Source organism: Pinus tabuliformis, chromosome 5_1, assembly GCF_031772625.1.
Source record: "Pinus tabuliformis cultivar Carrire ecotype Pingquan chromosome 5_1, CPIR1, whole genome shotgun sequence".
Lineage (NCBI taxonomy): Eukaryota > Viridiplantae > Streptophyta > Pinopsida > Pinales > Pinaceae > Pinus > Pinus tabuliformis.
This window is the reverse complement of record NC_142305.1, coordinates 736,289,685-736,307,766: the sequence shown is the minus strand read 5'-3', so window position 1 is coordinate 736,307,766 and position 18,082 is coordinate 736,289,685. Positions and strand designations below refer to the sequence as shown.

At 37.3% G+C, this 18,082-nt stretch overlaps 1 pseudogene; it reads right to left on the bottom strand.

The window, feature by feature from the left end:
* Positions 1 to 14,727: 14,727 nt before the first annotated feature.
* LOC149167046 (longifolene synthase-like) overlaps positions 14,728 to 18,082 on the bottom strand; it is a 39,993-nt pseudogene continuing 36,638 nt past the window's right edge.

Here is an 18,082-nt window from a genome sequence, read left to right as displayed (position 1 = left end):
CCACCTGCTGCAAGTCATCTCAATCTTCTTCTTAATAAGAAAATCCTTTTACAATATTTGTACTGGTGCAGTCTTATACCAGTACGGGAGCTACAACCCCCTTTGCTCTTGTACTAGCCGATCCATTTACTAGTACGCAGGCTACTACCTGCTACAATGCTCCAAAGATCTCCTTTAGCTTTTGTACTAGCTTAGATACTAGTACGTAGGTGCTTGCCTACAATCTTCTCACCTCCAGGTACCACGTTTCATCAATTTTCAGACTGGATACACTGAAGCACAACACATAATCTGAAAGGCCACTTTTCATCCAATTTTCATACTGGACCCATAACTATCATTGAAGCTCAAAACAATCATCAAACCCTGAATCACTGAAACCATGTTAACAACAGTCACCAGAACACAGAGCAGACACAGAACTCTGTAATAACCATCAGATCCATCTGCAACTTCAAATATTAAGATTTACAATGTATACGCTACTTCTATGAATCAAACCCGCGTGTATACGCGCTTTTATCAAAGACAACCCGCGTACAGATCTAAAAATAATTTCTCATAACTTGCAGCTGTACCAGACATCAATCATACTCATAACACTTATAGAACAATACATGCGTCAGTATGTAGATCTAGAATAGGCATCATAAAGATAGTTCATTTCAAACCATTTGATCCCGATCTCTCCTTAGATCTAGTTCTCCATCAACAGGTGAGATCTCTCCTTAGCTCAGATCAAGCAATGCATCATCAACCCATAACCCTGCATACTGGATCTAATGCTTCATCAGATATTCAAGACATTTCAGATACACTTGCCTAATGATTTCCTTCTCCTTATATAGCCTTAGGCCTTGTTCAATACCAAGAGCCAAAAACCATAGTAACACAATACCATCAACTTCAAAACTAGGGATCGACACGCCCGTCGAGACACAATGGTCCGAAACCATAGGCACAACTTCCAAGGACTAACCGCCATGGACCAAAAGTACTTTTCCACATACACGCGCTTTTGCTGAATCCAACCTGCGTGTACACGCGACTTGGGCTTAACGAACCTGCGTGTATGAACTTTCTCTTCTTCTTATAGTCTGATCATCAATTCCTTGCTGCTGACCTTCTGTACTATGATTTGTCATCAGTGAGTTTTGCCATCAAGGACAACACTTATCTCATAATGCCAACAATCTCCCCCTTTGGACTTGATGGCAAAGCTAACTTGTCACACTTAGAATTATCATCTGATTCCTTTGAGCTATCCTCCATCAGTCACATCTGATATCTCTTCTGAAGATTCATCCAGTTATACATAAGTGAGATATTCTTCTATGAGAGGGTTGCCATCAAGTACAACACATGCATCATAATGCCAACAATCTCCCCCTTTGGACTTGATGGCAACAACACCAAATCACTCTCCCCCTTTGACATCAAGGGCAAAGGGTGGACCAAGATGTTCTCTTCTTTTGCTGAACATTTCGCTGTCCATACTCCCCCTGAGTATCTGTTAAAATCTCTGAATGATCTCCCCCTTAGTATATGCCAAGGTGTACCAATCTGTTCATGCTCCCCCTGAGTACATGCTGAATCTCTGTACCGTTGAAGTGTGTTGTACATGCTCTTCCTGACTGTAGGCAAGATCTGCAAAAGATGTTCTTCAAGAAGAACATGACTCTATACATCATAAAGGACCTTCCTATCACTTAGGACTCATACATACATCCATCTCTCAACTAAGTGAGGATATACAAAAATTGACTCATCCACCCAACCAAGTGGGTATACATCAAAATTTTACATATGACAACCAATCACATTGCATCAATCATCCCAGGCGTAGTGGGGAAACCAAAATAGGCCGTTACATGACCTTGACACCATGAAAGAGATACCACAAAAGAGATATATGACATAGAGACGAAATAACTAGACCAAGACTTATGAAAGTCACCAGCAGCATCTGATAATCACCATTCAGATCAGCAACCAAGAGATCCTTCTGTTCTCCTTTCGCCTTTGTTCCTCCTGAAATCAACACCAAATGTGAACTAGAACCAAAAGCTTTAAGATAATGCCAACAATGCATCATTGGAAGATTATCTGCTCCCCCTGAACCTGTGCCAGATGATCTCTGTCAGACCTATATCAGACTTTCTGGAACCAACATCTGTCCCTGCTGATTTCCTTCAAATCTCCATATACGCGTCTGTATACACATAAACAAGCGTATATACGCAGATATCCCTTACGCAACACGCGTACACCATATACGCTACTATCCCCTTGTAAAACGGCGTATGCACGCGGATATCCTTTAAACAACACGCGTACACAAATTTCCATATCAGTAACCTGTAAATGTCCTGTAGAGAATAGGTCATCAACCTATAACAAGGTATGTCTGCATCAATTCATCCCTTTGAACAGAATTCAGAGTCATTCACATTGTATCATGTGTGAAACCACCATAGCCATTTCATCAAGCTCTACATGATCCAAGTATCATTACTTGGGAACATCTGCATCAATTAACATATGTAAGTATAAACCTATCATCATATAGATAAGAACTCATCACCATGTCTCCAATAAAGCAACTTTGAGTAGTCATCCATGTATCAGCATTATGTATCTTGAGCTCAAGCTCATTTGACAAAACTTCTTGATATCATCAACAGCAACAATCCTTATCCACAAGAGTGCATGCATCATAACTGTATGATTTTTTATGCATATGACAACAGCAGTATAAGAGTGACCCATCATCAAGTGAGGAAGATGTATATTCAAGCTTTGTACTTCTTCTTGTCCTTATGAAGATCACCATGTAAGCACCATATATGCATCATCAAAGAATCATCCATAAATCTGATCTGAACATCTTCTATGTAACTTCAAGAATCATATGAGAGTTTATCATAGACAACTCACAACCACATCATAGCAAGATATATCATTTAGCCATATAAGAATCATCACCAAGGATTATTAACCATAATGCCAACAATGAATTACTAAAGGCATATGCTCCCCCTCAACCAGTGCCATCTGTTAGATCTGATCATGCATATATCAGCAATAAGAAACATCATCATTCTCAAGTTAGGATCAAAAACACTTCTAGCCATCATACAAGTAACAAAACATTTCCACACATCCTCAGCAGACTGTAACCAATAGAGCAAATAATAGACTGAATCATATCAGATCCTTTTTCTGATCCTGTCCCCACTGCTTTTCCTCAGACTGACATATACGCGACTTTGCAGTGTCTAACTCGCGTATATACGCGACTTCCCTTTAAGGAACTTGCGTATGAGATTCAGGACACTGAAGGTTTACACTTTCAGCTCCCCCTGAGTCTGATATGTCTGTGCTGTGCTGTGTCTCAATACATTGTGCTGACTGTACTTCCTTCTTCCTCCATATCTTCAAGTGTGATGAGGTTTTCTCCTTTCGGTGTGATGTCCATCCTTTGTTCCTGCATTCCTTTGCTATATGTCCAAGCTTGTTACATGCATAACATCTAACATGTTTCATGTTCCTTCTGTAGCAATCAGCAGCTTTGTGACCATACATATTGCAAGCAAAGCAATATCCATTAAAGTACCTTGATTGAGATGACCTGTCCACATAATAGTCTTGAACTCTTCTTCTTCTACATCTAGCTGCAACATGTCCAAGATTATGACATACATAACATTCAATATTATTCATAGGAGGAGTAAAAGATTTTCTTTGAAGACTTTCTTTCCTTGGTTGATGATGAGATTGACCTTTCATCTCCTTGTTGATCATTTTGGATTTCTCTTTAGAGTTCCTTGCCTCACCTTGTGAACTAGATTCACCTTCAACAGATTCATGGAAACCAAGACCAGTCTTTATAGCAGGGGACCTTTGACTACTAAGAATATCATCCAATACTTTAGAGCTATCTTGAAATCGTAAAAGCTTATCCTTTTCTTCTAGTTTACCTTTCAAGATATTTACCTCAACCTGAAGCTGTTCTTCCTTTTCAAGAGATTTCTTTTTCAAAACTTCTTCAGCTTTCCTTCCTTCTTCCATTTGTTCCCTTAGTTTGAGAATTTCTTTTTCTTGTTCTTCATACAGATCCTGCTGCATTTGACGAACTCGGAAGGCACATTCCAGTTGAGATTTTAAGCTGGTGACTTCGTTTTCTTGTTTTGCAGCAGCTTGGAGTAGATCTGTATTCTGCTTCTTTGATTCTTCAAGATCTCCTTTTAGTGAGAGGATTGTAGCTTCAAGATTTTCATAGTAGCTGGATCTATCTTTGAGTTTCTTGATGGTTGTGCTTCTTTCGTTGACTTCTTTTCTTAATGATGTCACTTCATGCTGCAATTTTTGACATTGGTCTTCCTTGTCTTTGAGTAGCTTTCTTACCTTGTTTCCTTCTTCTATTTGGGCCTTTAGTTTGGTAACTTCTTCTTTGAAAGCACATTCCCTTTTGTTCAATAGATCTTGTTGATCTTTAACTTTGTCTGCAAGCCTTCTAAACACTGCCTCTATTTGACACTTTTCTTGCTCACCCATAAAAGCATGTTCAGTAGTTTCACTATCACTTCCATCACTTTCACAAGCAAATATAGCAGGAACATCAGAGGATAACACATTCATACCTGATAATGATTCTGAATCTGATTCTGAATCTGAAGAGCTTCTTATACCTAATCCCCAATCGACTCTCCCACTGTCATAGTCCTTCTGAGATGTCTTCTTCTTCTTATGAGCTTTCTTCTTAAGCTTCTTTCCCATTGTTCCACGGATCTCCTTCAAGCGATCAAGCTTCTACCAAAGGACCGGCTCTGATACCAATTGTTGGAAATAATACTGAGAGGGGGGGGGTGAATCAGTATTATCAGATCAATCAAACTTTTCAATTTCATACTCAGAAACATATACGCTACTTCAATTAAGTGAACCTGCGTGTACATGCTACTGTGTCTAATGAAACTCGCGTATATCCAGAGATCTTATAATTCAGTTAGCTTAATCTTCAGTAAATGCATCAGATCATTATTAAGCATATTAACAGTAAACAGGTGCAGAATAACAGAACATAACATCACACAAGAGCCACACACATGAACACAAAGATATAAGGTGGAAACCCAATGTGGGTGAAAACCACCTGCTGCAAGTCATCTCAATCTTCTTCTTAATAAGAAAATCCTTTTACAATATTTGTACTGGTGCAGTCTTATACCAGTACGGGAGCTACAACCCCCTTTGCTCTTGTACTAGCCGATCCATTTGCTAGTACGCAGGCTACTACCTGCTACAATGCTCCAAAGATCTCCTTTAGCTTTTGTACTAGCTTAGATACTAGTACGTAGGTGCTTGCCTACAATCTTCTCACCTCCAGGTACCACGTTTCATCAATTTTCAGACTGGATACACTGAAGCACAACACATAATCTGAAAGGCCACTTTTCATCCAATTTTCATACTGGACCCATAACTATCATTGAAGCTCAAAACAATCATCAAACCCTGAATCACTGAAACCCTGTTAACAACAGTCACCAGAACACAGAGCAGACACAGAACTCTGTAATAACCATCAGATCCATCTGCAACTTCAAATATTAAGATTTACAATGTATACGCTACTTCGATGAATCAAACCCGCGTGTATACGCGCTTTTATCAAAGACAACCCGCGTACAGATCTAAAAATAATTTCTCATAACTTGCAGCTGTACCAGACATCAATCATACTCATAACACTTATAGAACAATACATGCGTCAGTATGTAGATCTAGAATAGGCATCATAAAGATAGTTCATTTCAAACCATTTGATCCCGATCTCTCCTTAGATCTAGTTCTCCATCAATAGGTGAGATCTCTCCTTAGCTCAGATCAAGCAATGCATCATCAACCCATAACCCTGCATACTGGATCTAATGCTTCATCAGATATTCAAGACATTTCAGATACACTTGCCTAATGATTTCCTTCTCCTTATATAGCCTTAGGCCTTGTTCAATACCAAGAGCCAAAAACCATAGTAACACAATACCATCAACTTCAAAACTAGGGATCGACACGCCCGTCGAGACACAATGGTCCGAAACCATAGGCACAACTTCCAAGGACTAACCGCCATGGACCAAAAGTACTTTTCCACATACACGCGCTTTTGTTGAATCCAACCTGCGTGTACACGCGACTTGGGCTTAACGAACCTGCGTGTATGAACTTTCTCTTCTTCTTATAGTCTGATCATCAATTCCTTGCTGCTGACCTTCTGTACTATGATTTGTCATCAGTGAGGTTTGCCATCAAGGACAACACTTATCTCATAATGCCAACAATCTCCCCCTTTGGACTTGATGGCAAAGCTAACTTGTCACACTTAGAATTATCATCTGATTCCTTTGAGCTATCCTCCATCAGTCACATCTGATATCTCTTCTGAAGATTCATCCAGTTATACATAAGTGAGATATTCTTCTATGAGAGGGTTGCCATCAAGTACAACACATGCATCATAATGCCAACAGGCTCAAGTTGTATTTGTTCCTTTTGTTACCTATTAATGCAAATGAGTCCATTCTTCTCAATAACTTGTTATTTATGAGTTGTTTCATGTACTCCTTGGTCTATGTGTTAAATATGTTTTATTCTATGAGATTATCAAGTGCTATTTAATCGTTTGATTGTTAGTGGATGCAGGTTTCAAAGTGAAGGAGGAGCTCATCCGGATCAGCGAGGCTGGACTGCTACAACAGCGTTGGATTACAGGTAGGATCTAAACACTTGATTTCTTATATAGTAAATGCATGTTTAGAGAAGGATTGCTCTTGTTTGTCTTGTTTGTCACTAGAGAGTCTTAGGCTCCTAGGGAGGTTGGTTGTGTCCGCACAATCGACTCTTTCCGCCTGACACTAAGGATCTTCTAGGTCAATCTTTTGTGATGTAACAATATGTGGAGACCCAAATGGTTGAGATGAATGATGCTATTAAAAAGTTAAGGATGGAAGAATATAATCGACAAGTGATTATATATTGATTCAATGGCTTTTGTGCCTCGACGTCGACCTTGTGAGAGTGGGTTTACCAGAACTGGCCACAAATTATTGAATTGTTTATTTCCTCGAAATGATATTTTGTGGTTTTCTTTATGAATCTTGAAGATAAGAAGAAGGTGTTTGACTAGTGTCCTTGGTTTTGGGGTCGTGCTGGTCTATCCATCCATCCATGATTTCTAGAGTTTAACCCTCTCGCCATAAAGTCTCTCCCCATTCCTATTTGGGTTAGGTTCCCAAACCTACCTCTTCAATGTATTTGGCTAGAGACCCTAGAATCTATTCGTGACTCTGTAGTCCATTTCATCAAAGTAAACAGTGATAGATTGTCAAAGTGTTTTATCTCTTTTTTCTGCATGTGTGTGTAATCAATAAAGGATTATCAAATAAAATCATCCTCAAGTAGGAGGATAAGGAGCATTTCCAGCCAATGGATTATGAAAACATTGCTTTTAAGTACAGAAATTTTCAGCAACCTAGGCACCTTTAGAACGCATGCCCCTCTTCAGAAGGGGTATTTAGCAATCAGGTGTTGAATCGTGGAGGTCGTGGATAGCGATACTCGAAGGCATCAACAAGTTCCAAGAATTATCTAGGCCATAAAATGAGCTCCCAACAATAGAAGACATCTACCAACAACTAGTTTCTCAAGATCCTTGTTAATGGCACCATCTCAACCCTCTATAGTGGAAAACCTTCGAGTAAAAAATAATGAAAGATCATCAGTTTTAATTGTACTTGCAACTTGTGGGAAAAAGTGTAATCATGAGTTTGACCATTTTGATAGAAAGAAAGATTTATTGAATATGGCTAAACGAGATGTTATGGATTGTTTTCAAAAAAATAAGGAAATGGATTTATCCACTGCTGGGATGGGTGGCAATGTAGGGTGGATAGATATTCGTAGGAGAAAAGGAAAAATGAAAAACCTTGAATTATCCTGGTTACTAAAACTAGGACATTAGAAAATGTACTTTGTATTCTCTAGTGTTCGAGTTGTTCTGATATAATATGTTTTTTTGGAATTAATTGTTAAAAAATGGAAAGACAAATTAGAATGAAACTTACACACTTAAAATAGTGGCTCACAGGTGAGCCAAGATACACTTGGAGACTACCCAAGCAATACCACTCTATTCAATTAATCATCAAATCAGAAATATATAAGTTTACATTCAATTTAGGGAGATCAAAACTATCTCCTATTTTCTAGGAACTAAGTCTAAACTAAGACACACACACAACCATGAAACAAACTTTCTCCATTAATTTCAACTCTCCCCCTTAATGGAGAAAGAATTCACTTTCACACCTAACATCTCCCTAAACAATTCAAATTTGATCTTCCCAAGAGGCTTGGTGAAGATATCAACTGCATTTTCATAGGTGTTACAATATTCAATAAAAATTTGTTTGGATTGAACCTTTTCTGTCACAAAATGAAATTAAGTATCTATATGTTTTGTGTTTTTATGAAAAACGGGATTATCTTCCTACTTGATTGAACTTTGATTGTCGCATTTGATCACCATAGCATCCTTTTGTTCTTCTCATGCATCATGAAGAAGTCTTCTCAACCAAATTACTTCACAAGTGGTTGGACATACAACTTGATACTTTGCTTCTGTTGATGATAAAGATATAGTATTTTGCTTTTTACTACTCCAAGAAATGACCCCAGAACCAATATTGAAAGCATACCCAGTTATAGATCTTATATCGTCCAGATCTCTAGCCCAATCTGAATCTGAATAGCTTGTCAGTTTAACATCAAAAGAATCAGTATATTTAATTTCAACATTTATGGTTCGTTGAAGATACCTTATGACACCTTTTTCTACCACCCAATGATTTTCAATAGGATTTTTCATAAACTAACTCAACGCATTGATTGGATATGCTAAGACAGGTTTGGTTGTGGTCAAATAAATCAAACTTCCAACCAGTTGTCTGTACAGTGTAGCATCCACCTCTTTAGAACCATCATCACTTTGAAATTTAACATTTTGTTGTATAGGTACTGAAACAACTTTACACTGATCCATTTTGAATTTCTTCAACAATTCCCTGACATACTTTCCTTGAGTAACAAAAGTCTGGCCAGAATCCCTCCACACTTCAAGACCCAAACAATAATGCAGTTCTCCAAGGTCCTTCATTTCAAATACCTGTGACATCTACACTTTAATTTCTTCAACCAATTCATCATAATTTCTAGTAACAATCAAATCATCAACATATAAGGAAATCAACACAATCTTCCCCTTTGAATCAAATATGGTATATAGATTTGGATCATTTTTACTTCTCTTATAACCATGATGTAAGAAGAAAGAGTCTATTTTCTCATACCAAGATCTAGGAGCCTATTTCAACCCATACAATTCCTTCTTTAATTTATAGACCAAGTGTTCCTACCCCTTTTTAATGAACCCTTCTGGTTGTGTTAAATATACTTCTTCCTTCAACTCCCCATTTAGAAAAGTAGATTTCACATCTAGCTGGTGTAAGCTCCAATGGTACTTTGTAGCTAGAGCTATTAACATCCTAATAGTATTTAACTTAACTACAGGAGCAAAATTCTCCTCATAATCAATCCCTTCTTTCTGTGAGTACCCTTTGGCCACCAACATAGCCTTATACGTGTCTACACTACCATCTACTTTGAACTTAGGTTTATATAGCCATTTACAACCTATGGGCTCTTTTCTTTTTGGAAATTCATCTAATCCCCAAGTTTTATTTTTAATTAGGGACTCATACTCTTCTTTAATAGTTGACCTCCATTCATGATACTGAGAATCTTCATTATAATTCATGGGCTCAACAACATTTAAAATACTAGTCATAAGAGCATAATCTTTGTAGCTTGCAGGTAAGTGAGTTTTTCGTCCCGATCTCCTTGGTATATGACTTGCCTCAATTATGTCCTGTGTGATTTCTTTCTCAAATCTAAATGGACTTCGACTGTTGAATGTATCCACATCACTAGGTTCCTCTTTCTATTGTTGCTATAAATGATTGTCTTTGGCTTCATCATTGTTGTCATCAATCAGTAAAGGCATGTGCCACTCCTCATAACTTATGTCCTTATTCCCTTCATCAACCTGTTCATGGAAGATAACATCTCTACTTGCAAATACCTTGTGAGTAGATGGATTAAACATCTTATATGCTTTGAAATCAGAACAATACCCTACAAATATGCATTTTATAGCTTTAGCATCCAATTTCTTCCTATCTTCCTTAGGAATGTGTGCAAAATCTTTAGAACCAAATACTCTTAAGTGATGGACTGCAGGTTTAAAACCATACAAAGCCTCAAATGGAGTCTTGAGATCAAGACACCTAGTTGGACTTCTGTTCTTTAAGTAAACTACAGTACTAATAGCTTATGCCCAAAAACCATTAGATAGGTTATTACTTTCATCATCTTGCGTGCACACTCCACCAGAGTTCTATTCTTTCTTTCTGCAACCCCATTCTATTGTGGAGTGTGTAGATTTTTGTAGTATTCCATGGTCTCTGCAATATTTTATGAAGTTTCCAAGCTTGTATTCTCCACCTTGATCTAAGTAGAGAATTTTGATGACTTTCCCTGTCTGCTTTTCAACCATATTTCTAAATTCTTTAAAGTACTAAAAATCATCACTTTTTCTTCTAAGAAAGTATAACCATGTATATCTTGTGCAATCATAAAGAAATAACAAGAAATAGTAAGCTCCACCTAAGGACCTTGTTTGCATAGGTCCACAAATATCAGCATGCACAAGTTCAAGTATATCTTTCTTTCTCCAATTTAAGCTAGAGGGAAATCCATCCCTATGCATTTTTCCAATTGCACAACCTTCACAATCAATATGTTCATTTCTTAAAATAGGAAGTCAATCAACCATACCTTCTTTTTGTAGCAGCAATAAGTCATGAAGGCTAATGTGACCAAACCTTTGAGGACAAATATTCTTTATTGTCATAGTCATTGAAGTTAAAGCTTGATTTGGAATGCTTGTAACGTTCAACTTATACATGCCTCCAACTCGTACTCTTGATGCGACCGAATTCTGATGATCCAACAAATCCTTTACAACATAGTAATTTTCGAAAAATTCTACCTTTAAACTCTGATATTGTAATCATGGAGATAGACATCAAATTATTTTTAATACCAGGCACATACATACATACATGACATTTTGGATGCACCTGATATTACCATTAGGTAATATCACAGGAATATCTCCATACTCTTTAATCTGATATGCTCTGTCATCTCCCAGGTAGATGTTCGCACCATTGCTGGTCTCCTTGAAATTTTCATACTAGTGTTTATTACATGTCATATGAGTGGATGTTCTAGAATCCACAAACCAAGTTCCAACCTCATCAGTCTCAGCAGAAAGAGCAACATCAGACACAAATAATTTAAGATCATGATTCTGATATTCGCCAGAAAAATGCCCTATATGCCTCTTGTGTCTATGTTTGTTTTCATCATTCTTCTTTTTATAACAGTCTCTAGCAATATGACTAGTTCTGCCATAGTAAAAACACTTAATTCCTAAATCATTTTTAGCGGATGACATACCTTAAAATGGTTTTTTCTAGGATGGACCAACGCTTTTATGTCCTCCTCTTGGTTTCCATTTGGAGAACTTTTTCTTTGCCACCAATCCCAGATCTGCATTTTGAGGCTTCAAATTCATACACTTCTCTTCTTCCTGCATCAAAATCCCTATCAGCTCTTCAAAGGCGGGAGGTTTCTCCCTCACGGAAAGCGATGTAATGAACATTTGATGATCCTCTGCCATGCCATTTAAGGTAATCGTGATGATATTGTGTTAGACACTTTCTCCCCTATGTCGCCTAACTTGTCTCTTAGTTCTTTAATCCGTGAGATTAATGCAACAATAGATTCATTCTCCTCCATTCTAATGGGGAGAATATTAATCTTCAGAAACAACACACGATTTGTATTTTTTGTTTCATACAAATCCTTGAGCGCCACCCAAATCTCATTAGTGGTTTTTCATTCTCGAATGTGAGGGATTTTGTTGTCTTTCACTGACATCTTGAACAACACCTTCACTTTATTTTCCCTCTTTTCCCAATATGAACTGATGCAGCTATGGCACCTCTGGTTGCAATCGGCTTTGCTTCATCTTCGTTTGCAATTGTCCACGCACTGGAATCCTTGAGAAATGTCTGTAACTTGAATTTCCAATTGGCATAATTTGACCCATCAAGCTTATTTCTCTCACTGAGGTATGTCTCTGCAATTGATTATGCATTATGACATAACAATTTCAACAATGTCCTACTTTTGATTCACGAGCAACACTAGTAGCTTGTCTGATCAACAGATTCACGACTCCAATAACAGATCTACTGGTCCAATCTACAATTCCAGTAATCTAGCAACTACTCTATGGATCCAACACCAGATCCTGCACCAATCGACCTATGGATCTAACTCGAGATCATTCAATAGTCAATTTACCAATCGAACTCTAGATCCTCCAACAGTCGATCTACAAATCGAACTTCCGATCCTCCAATAGCTCCAGATCTGGGTGCTATGGATCCAACTCCAGATAGATGACCTTCAAAAAAACGCTAAACAAGACCACCAACATAGGTACGTCCGGTCTCGGGCCGCCTCTAATAGGAAAAATACACCAGCACCCTTTCACCTTGTTGTTGGTCGTGCTGACAAAAATTTCTATAAGTTTTTGGCATCAATGTGGGTATAACACTGAACATCAACGGAAGTCATCACTCTTTCGTTGTGTACATACAGTGTTGATCACCAGAACCTCTCTTTGATGGGGGCACGCTGATGAGGTTTAGCCAAAAAATCAATGCTCTGTCACAAAAAAAAAGTGTACCAGTGTACCTCTCCCTGAGAAATTCCCCTTCCGATCCCCTGTTGCCTCCAACAACAGCTTCACCTGCGCTCACTAGCAAAGGAGGCTTACTCGCTCTCCAATCTTAGCCACAAAGGCTCAACTCACCATAGACCCAACTCTCTGAGCTCCGATACCATGTTAAAAAATGGAAAGACAAATTAGAATGAAACTTACAAACTGAAACTAGCAACTCATAGGTGAGCGAAACTACACCTGGAAACTGTCCAAGAAGTACCACTTTGGTCTAAGTCTAAAATAAGACACACACAACCGTGAAATAATATTTCTCCATTAATTTCAACTTTAATAGAATTTAATTTAAAAAAATAATATATAGTTTTATAAACTATATAAAAATATTACACAAAAACAAATTTTAATGTAAATTATTTAGACAAGTTCAAATGACAAGTGATATATATATATATATATATATAATAAATAAATAAATAAATTCATTATTAAAAATAAAAATAAATATATAATAAAATAAGTTGTCCATTTAACTTAAAAAAAATTAACTTTCATTATTGAAAATAAAAATAATTTTATAATAAAATAAATGGTCCATTTAAGAAAAAAATAAATATTACGTTACTATTTTCATATATGGATAAAACCTAATTCTTAGGTTTTCTTTTAATTACTAGAATATTAAAAATACATAGTCTGAGGCCCATGATCCGGAACAGAGAAGGAGAGTCGAATTCCATATGCCTCATTAGCATCATTGTCCTCTTTCTTATACACACTCATATAATGCAAACACCGCAAATCCTTCAAGCTTAGTTTCCCAGCCTCTGGAAATCCGTTGCGGAGCAACCTAGCAAGGAAGAGGAGCTTTGAACCAAATCCCTTGGCCCATCAACTGTAGGGAAAATTCCGTAGAGATCCTAGCAATGCACAGAGAAAGGTATCAGTGAGTACACTACACTAGATATGTCGTTAAAAAAATTTCAATTTAAATACCTAGATAGCATGGATTATGAACTAATGAAGCAGAAGGCAACATCACAAGAAGAAATCATCGTCATTCGGTTTGGGGGAGGCGATGAGATCAGCATAGAGTTGGAGGCGATCTTCTTCTTAGGAAGAAGAATAAATTTTGGTTAGTGGTCTCCACAGCCGAACAAGGAGAGGGAAGCGTGAGAGGAGGCAACGGCAGCCAACCTCGCTTTGTAGCGCCGCCACGCCAGTTGGATGACAACGGTCGCCCATTTCCTCCACCCAGGATAGTAATACCTCCCTGTTCCCTTCAGCTTCTCGTTCAGAAATGTGTACAGGAAGTGTTGGGTCAGTGTTTTTACACAGCTCAGAATACTTCTGGAAGCAATTGAGAAGGAGAATGGTATTGTGAGGTGTGGGGAAGAGAGAATCTGGAGAGAAAGATCGATTATGTGAGATGGGATTGAGAGAAGAGCAAGTAGATAGGGAGGGATCTGAGATTATGATATCTTCTGAGATTACCATATCTTCTGATAACTGCTCATTTATATGTTTTTGTTTTCATGTTAACCATCTTGACCTTTTCTCTAACGAGCCTCTTCTTTTTACGATGCCAATTAACTACATAACATAAAATATTGTTCAGCAGCACTTGAGATGATAATAATCCTCTAACACAATGATCCAATGGCTCAGGGCTGCACGCGGTGGCATGAGAAGAGACTTATTTCAAAGGAAACACCTTACGGCATAATAATTATTCACTATATTTATTATTATTATTTTGATATTTAATGAAATACTTGAGCTGAGATATCCTATCTTGAGTGAAATGAAGGTGAGTTGAATAAGATTGGCACGTGATCGATAAGAATTTTGGTTATCTGGCTTTTCATCTCCTCATTGGAATAGTCAAAGTTGTCTCTGTATTTGTAGATGAATCAAAGACCTCGTGCAACCTCGAAGGCAAACTTCTTGAGACACAGCGCCACACCGTCATGTTTTACAAATTCCCAATTTAATTCCATCGTTTTCAGATTGAGGAGCCTAATGAGATGACTCATTGCATCTTCCTATGTACATTTAGGCTTCTCTTTCAAGTAACACTCTATACCTGAAGAAAACTCCCCACCATTCTTCTTTGTGTGGATCATCCAAAAACGAATATAATGAAATTATTAGAAAATGAGTAAATTTTTGGAATTTTTTTAGTCACAAGTTAAAATAATTGAGCATAAGACTTATTTTACAATTTAGTGTGAGGGACATGTGTAAGTATTTTTAGTTTTCAAAACATAATAAAAATAATTTTAGCTAATATCAACTAAAACAATAAAAATTAAAAATTAAAAATTAAATAACCATATAAATAAATATCTAAAAATAGCGGAGAGATTCATTGAGCTGGAAAGGCTCATTCTACTCAGCACTTTTTACTAAACTGGATTAAATTTCTACTCAACACTTTTTACTAAACTGGATTAAATCTCTTAACCTGTAAATATTTTTTCAAATTTGAAATTTGATCTCTCTCAGCTCTTGGTAACTCTAGGTAGATCAAGTTAAAATAAATCTATGCTAATATACTTGGAAGTCCTTTAAATCGTCAACCAACCTGGTCATCAATTCTACAATCTCATGGATATTGGATGGAAGGTGTATTTGCTCTAGAATGTTGTCAGGTACAAGTTACCCCATTAACAGAAGCGAATACAAATTTAGTATACACATTCCAGAGCTGGGTTTGCCATTCTTCATGTAATCGTCAAAGGTAAGGACATGTCGAGCCGCCATCCATTCGGACTCTTGCATATACCCTTCAAGGTAGCGTACCCATTGAGTTCCCACTGAGCATCCAACCAGTGAACACACAAAATAGTTAAGAAGAATATTACATATGCATTAAGAATATTAATGATGATTTCTCTGCAAAATGTTTTAGTTGTTTTTTATATCTTCGTAAATACATACGCCTTCTTTTCGTATGTAGGCTGACATATCTCGTTCTTGCATTTTAGCAACTTCAGCATTCAATTCATTTGATGTGTTGAAGAAGAATTCCAGAGTAATCTTCATGTAGTCTGGAAGACAATCTTGTAATGAAAGATCCCATCTATAAATGCAATAAACAAAAGAATAAAACACGAACTCAAAATTGTCAAGTATGTGCCAAAAAAAACTTTCCAAAATTTTCCTTTTCTAATATTTTAGATCAAACTATACACAACCTGCAACTACAATAATGGTAGTTAATGACTTATTATTTATGGCTTCCTCTCTTAACAATATGTTTTGGTTAGGACATTTTTCTATACTAATCACATTCAGAGCTTTTTGTTGATTGATTTGCCCGGTCAGAGCATAGCAACAGCAACAGATTAAATGAAATAGTGATAGCCAAAAAAATAAAATGGTTATAGTTTAGGGTATTCTTGACCGGTCGGGTCAACACAACAAGCAATGTTGACCATTGAATATGTTCAGAAACTATGGCAACATAAATCCCTCGATGTTTTTGTATTGGATTTGAATATACTAAGAAACTACTAATAAATGGATTGCCTATTTCTCCAAGAGAGTTTCTATAATTTAAACTTGAACTCACTTTTTGACTGCCTCTGTGAAGATTCTAAGTTGCTCCAATGTTCCGTGAGTATCGTAGATATCATCTAGAATAGTCATCAATGTCAAAATGTTTGCGAAGGTGATTCTGCTGCTTGAAAGCATTGGTTTGAAGTTTCGAATGTGCCTATAACCATCCAAAAGTAAAACTCCACGTGATGCTTATTTTATCCGATTGTTACCACCACCTGTGAACGCAATAGATGTATGAATGCAGCACTAGGGCATATCAAATTGTATCAACGATTCTAAACATATCAAAATGTCTAACTACCACCTTGAGAGAAGTTGTAGCTCTCTTTGATGTGCGGATTACAAAATATTGAAGTCCAATTTAGGAAACCTAAAACATTTTTGTTCATATTTGATCTGAAGAAAGTAGGTGAAAAAGAGATTAGAGAATTCATAGCAATTATTGATTAATGTTGAGGATTAAGTACAAAAGTATTAACAAGGTAATTACTTGAGCCATGAATTGTTTTGTCCAAATATTTCGATGAAGCTCCTAGCCTCCCATCTCGGCACACTACATTACTAAGGAAAATCTAGGGCATACCTAACGTGGATAACAATAATCAAATCAAATCAAATCAAGATTTTGAGTATGCCCAGTCTAAACTCAAGAATATTGTATATCACATCACGTGACAAGACTCAACACTATTTAGCTCCCTTAAAAGGCTTTGATCGAAGTCTATTTGTTGGCTTGAGGGGGCTTGACCTAGGTTCAGCATTAGTTAACCAAACAAATCCCTACACTACTGGCCCTTTCGACATCAGCTCGCGGAGCGCAGACCAAAGTCTCACCCGAAGTAGTATGGGGGGATGATGGAACCAAGTTTCCGCACCTTGAGATGGTCATAATGTCATTTTATTCCTTCTATTCCTGCCTTCGCGCAGGTCACTTAGTTCTAGGGCTCTGTCTACCTAACCCCTTATTCCTTCCTTCGATACCTCCGCGAAAGGGTATGATTGACCTTCGCGCAGCCCTAACCTTCAATTCAGATACTTTCGCGCTGCTAAGGTAGCGTATTGCACAAATTGTCCAGTTATCTTAAGAATCTTACTTATCTTATTAGATACTCACAGTTAGCACCGCATAAATAGATATTCTTATTTGCGTTCAGTTATCCAACATAATTATACACATTCACGCATCACATAAGCATTATAAAGGAAATTCATACATAAAATGAAAATATGCATTAATCGGAACCAAGACATGGAAATTGTAGAATACTTCTCTTTATTGATATCTTCCAAGTTATTACAGACTCTATCCACCATGTGCACACAACTGCAGGGGTCCGCACACCCAGCTGCAGACTTCTACCCTAGGCCTTTGTGCACTCATCTATAGAGCCTCTACCTACGCTACGACCTGAAACTTAGATTTCCTACTTCAGAGCTACGACTTTCTTACATGATCTTTCTATTGATGTCTCTAAAACTACTTAGAGCTTAGCTCTTTTTATACAATCCCATGGTCCGCGGACCATGGGTGAATCTTTTACAGCCAAATTTTACCTTACAAAACTAAGGGTGGACAAA